The following is a 5478-nucleotide window of genomic DNA, read 5'->3' as shown; positions in this document are numbered from 1 at the left end:
AATTAAAATTTTAAAGCTAGAAATTTAATTAATTTAGGTCCTAAGAAAAATTAAATTCCCCAACATTTAAAATTTGTGGGTTTTAAATTTTTTAATTTTTGAAGGACCTCGAGCAAGGGAATATTGAAAATTTTAAGATACTTTTAGCCCTTGAGCCATAGTAGTTAAGTCAAAGTCAAGTTTTTGTTGCAATTAACTGACAATAATTATTTTTGAGTTAATTAAAAGGAAATTAAAAGTGAAACTCGAATTTCCTCAAAATGTAACTTTATTTCAACGGTGATGATTAAAAGATCATTTGATCTTCATCAACGGTTGAGATTGCTTTGACCAGGATCAAGCCAACTAGCCGTTGGAGAATTTTTCTATAAGTTAGAGACCTCTCTCGATTATTTGGATATGATTTCTAAATTGTGTACTTGCTCTAAGAAAGCTCTTGTAACTTTTTTCTGGTTAATAAAATGCAAAGACTGTAGAGTTTTAGACCGTGGTTTTCTTCTTTCATTTTTATGTGGTAATATTTTTCTTCATACTCTGCTGCTTTTATTTGCATTTGCTAGTTAATAGTCTTTGAGGATTGATTTGTGCACATGTATCTTGCACAAGTTTCTAGGTTTTTAAAATATCATTTTGATTTGATAGAAGTAGCAAGTATCTCTATTTCTTGATGATTTTATGATTATTTTGAACCTCTGTTAATTTAAGAATCAGATCTAAGTTTGCATAATTTATCATTTAGGATTTGGGAGTTTGGAGAAATCCGCAGCTGGATCAACTGACTCTCAGATGAAAATTTATAAAGAGCCCATTGTTTTTAATTTCTTAAGTCATCTTACAAAACATTTTACTTGCAAGGTTTTTCTTGGGCTTGTGCTCCTTTAAAATTTCCAATTTCTTTCTAAATTTGAGAAAATTGTTTAAATCTGGCTAATAGAGGGCTTTGATCTGCTAGGTATGTAGAATATTATTGTAGATTTGTAAATATCAATTTTTTAATTCATTAGGGGTTTTAGGTATTTCATATACATGTTTTGGGGTTTTCTGTCTTTCGTTTGTGCAGGGAAAATTCTGAAGATTGTAGGTGATTTTTGTGGATTCTGGAGACAAATCTTGGCCATGGAGGGCATCTCCATTTTGTTTGTAGGTTGAAGAGAAATTTCAAAAACATCGTGGGAAAATTTTTTTAGGGCCTTAAGGCCATGCACTAGCCATCTCTAGCCTCCTTCCCAACCTCCCTTCTTTCTTCTCAGCCTGTCCTCCTTTCTCAGCCTCCTACCTTGCCTTTTCAGCCTCCCTTATGCCTCCAACTCCCCTTGGCTTCCCCTCTCCTGTTTCCTCCTTTCACGACATCCTCTTATTCCCTTTCTCTCACCACTTTCCTCACCTCTAGCCTTACGACATCCCATCACTCCCGGCTAGATCTCACTACCCTTTCTCCTTCACTCTTATCCCTCTCTCAGCCTCCCTTTCTTCACCAAAATTTTCTCATTAACTTTTCCTAAAATTTTCCCCAAATTTTTTTTAACAAATTTTTAACAATTTTTTCTCAATTTCTTTTTTTCTAAGTTTGGCTTTTGGAATTGAAGGATTTTCACTGATTCGGCTAGCATAGCTCCAAGTAGCTTCAAGCCCCTAAGAGATGGTTGATGCACATCCTATAAACCTCTCCTTATTTCATTTTTGAAAGCAAGACTTTTCAATTAGCTAAAGTTTAGTAGAAAATATTACTTTACATCTTTTACTGTTGTACATTGCAGAAATAGAAGTTATCTTCAGTAACTTTTTGCATGCGGATTGATTTCTTTTTTGAATATTATTTCTCTGCATTTCAATAGTTTATTTATGAGTTTTTATATCAAATGCATTGGTAGATCAGAAATAATTAAAATAATAAATTTTATGAATCATTAGTTATTAGTTTGTCATGTGAAGTTTTTGCGGTTATACATAGAAGAAATTTGAATCTTGCATGGTTATAGGATTGTTGGCATTACCATTTGATTTAAGAGCATATTACTAAGCTGATATTTCATCCAAGTAGGACTAATCTAGTTTTACTTATGCATCTAACGATCTTTGATTGAGTGCCTCATACAAATGGATTTCTGAATTTAAAGTGTTTTATTTCCAGCATTTTACATTTTAGTAATTACTTGTGTAGATTTTACATTTTACATTACTAGTATAAGTTTGTGTTTTCATGTCAAGATCATCATTTTCTGAGCCAAAAGTTAAATAACACTTGAGACATATTTCAAAATAATTTTAGGCCCTCCTTTCAAAAATACATCATTTCACTTTATGTTGAAAAGTGTGCAACAAGAAATGCTTGTTGAGAATGCAACAAGATGATGGAGCTTAGTGAAAAGAAGTCACCTTCACTAAGTGGACCTGTAGGCTATTTTTGGTGCAAAGTCTATTTTTATACTATGTCTATTTTTAGACATATGGATCATGGTCTATGAGTTGCAGGATGCTATTTATGGATGATTGGTCATGTTGGGAAAAATAGATGGACTTCTATTTTTGGTTCACAGCGGAGTGATCAGAGTCTATTTTTAGACTACCAGTCTAAAAATAGAACAATCGAATATTATTAGCTCTTAGTAATATTTGGACTCTAAAATTTATCTTATTCTCTTGGAGCACTTCAGTTTGAGCTATGGATGTGGCACATGTAGCTGACAGAAGGAATCACATGGTTTCTTATGTGTTAGTTGAGCTATTGCATGGAGGACTTCAGTTAGAACTCATGCATGTGAGTTCTGTGGAGTTGATGGAGTTGTGTTTAGTTTGACTTAGTTGAACTAGTTGTATTCAGTCTAACTTAAGAATACACTAGTGATGAGTTGTGTGAATTTATTGTTAATTAATTCACTAATGATTAACTCATAAAGCAACTAAGGAATACATCAGTTAACTCAGTGCATGGACATTTCAACAGAGACATGTGTTAGAGGTAAGTGAAAGGGTGAGTTGTGGCTATCAGTTGTGCATGAGATTTGCACATGCATGGGATTGAGTAATTCCAATTAGGCCAAGGGAAATTGTAGCTTGTGCTCACGTGGTATAAGCAAGGAAATTCGATTTTGAATCATTCATTCTCATGCAGGATTGCGTAGTGGAGGCAGGCAAGCAGCGGGGGAGATTTGGAGATCAGATCTGAGTTGTATTGTGTGTAGCAGATGGAAATAGTACTGAGTACTTGTGAGGAGTATTGTACTATGTATTGTTACATGTTCTCAATCAATATAATATACAAATAGTTGGGGGTTTCAGCTGTATGCTTTCCTCGAGTTACATACTGTGTTAATGTGCGCATGCGATTGATGTTTCATTGTTTTTAATGCTGCTAAATTGATGATCAACGTAGAGGAGGTTATGTATTATGCATGTATTCCACAATAGTGTATAATCAAGATAATCTCTGTGAATAAGTGTCATATTATTCAAAATTTCTACATGGTATCAGAGCAGGTTGATTTGTAGAAAAAGTTTTACATGATATCAGAAGCTGGTTGATCATCAGATCTATTATTCAGAAAGTGTTTACATTTTATTTCTTCAGGCAGAGTCTGTAATCGGGTCAAGTAGCCTCTGGATTCATCCTTCTTTTGGAAGGTGAGATATCTGGTAAAAGCCCATACAGTCAATCTCTATACGAGAAATACTTTTTTCTCACGAATTCTAGATCAGAAGCGGTTGATTTTTTTGAGCTGGTGGAATTTGAATTTGCAGCAGTATTGTTGAAATGTCTTTCAACAGATTGCGATTGTTATGCCAAAGCAAGAGCGACCTGGTGCTCAAGGATAAACTCAGAAACATCAAGTGTGATAATGGATCTTCATCAAAGGTATCTGATGAAGAGAATTGCGCTTTGGTTGCCAAAGCAAAGAAGGGGAAGGAGAAGGTTTCTCTTTCTGAATCTAGTTCTTCCAATGATGGGAAGAAGGTTGACAAGTTGAAGGTGAGATTCTTTAGTTGTCATCAGTTGGGCCATTATGCTACTAATTGCCCAAAGAGGAAATCCAAGAAGGGATCCAGGGAAGGATTTGAAGGTGAGGCACTTGCTTCACAGTTTGAGTTGGATTTCACACTCTTCACATGCATGGTTTCATCCATGATGGGAAGTGGTTGGTTTCTTGATAGTGGAGCTTCTTTCCACATGACCGGTGACAAAATTTTGTTTAGTACTTTGGAGGCAAAAGATCTCCAGATACTCATAGCGATGGGTAATGATGAGAAGTATAGTGTCTCAGGTGTAGGCACGATTATTTTTCAGAGGGAGCATGGAGCTCGCATTACCTTGACCGATGTCAAGTATGTACCAGGACTGAAGAGAAACTTGGTGTCTATTGCGATGTTAGAAGACGAAGGCTATGATGTAGTCTTCAGTAAGGGAAAGATTTTCCTTAGACACATCATCACTAGACAAGTGAAGCAGATTGGTTCATGGGTCAAGAACTTGTATGCTCTTGAGGTTCAAGATCCATGCAAAGCCTTGAGTAGCGAGGTAACTGATGGAGACTTGGTGGTTGAGAGGGAGCGTATATTACCTCTCAACATGCAGAGCCAGAAGAAGTCTCAGACGATTGTGGAGGAGCCACGATTGGTGCAGCAGCTTCAGGAGGTTGTGGAGCAGCCACAACAAGGGAAGCTGAGAGGAGATCGAGTAGAGGCATCTACTCATGTAGAGACCTCCAGTAGGGGGAAACTTCGAGCCAGGTGGGTAGAGGGATCACATGTAGCCATACCTCCAGGTAGGAGGTGGGGTGATGTGGATTGATCGTCCCAAAGAGGAGGGGCAGGATCCTTGAGGTACCCAACCTCTTGGATGAGACCTTGCTATGGGAGCCCCAATGTGTAGTAGCAGGAACTGATTGATTGGGTAGAGACAGATGCGGATGAAGCAGCAGAGAGAGCAACCGTGTAGGGAATCCTAGGACAGTGCATAGCTAGCAGGCTGCAACAATGCGAGAGGCACAAGTGTTTTGCACAGTGCTAGGTGGCATAGAGAGGTGTGCAATGGTGCGAGATGCATGGAGATGTTGCAGTAGCGCAGATGTCAGAGAGGGAGCACTTGTCAGCAGCAGGTAGAGCTTCAGCATCAGAGTATGTTCCTAGCCCAACAAAGTTGTCAGTTGGGAGTGTTTTTGTTCCAAGTGTTGTTGGAGCAAGTGGATCGGGCAAATGTGTTGCATGTAGAACATTCCAGAGTTACAGGATTGGGTTTGAGAGGAAGCCTTTCTTGTTGAGAGGGAGTGTTGAAAAGTGTGCAACAAGAAATGCTAGTTGAGAATAAAACAAGATGATGGAGCTTAGTGAAAAGAAGTCGCCTTCACTAAGTGGGCCCGCAGGCTATTTTTGGTGCAAAGTCTATTTTTATACTATGTCTATTTTTAGACATATGGATCATGGCCTATGAGTTGTAGGACGCTGTTTATGGATGATTTGTCATGTTGGGAAAAATAGATGGAA

This window comes from Pinus tabuliformis, chromosome 1_2 (genome assembly GCF_031772625.1).
Source record: "Pinus tabuliformis cultivar Carrire ecotype Pingquan chromosome 1_2, CPIR1, whole genome shotgun sequence".
NCBI classification, from domain to species: Eukaryota; Viridiplantae; Streptophyta; class Pinopsida; order Pinales; family Pinaceae; genus Pinus; species Pinus tabuliformis.
This window is presented reverse-complemented; position numbering follows the sequence as displayed.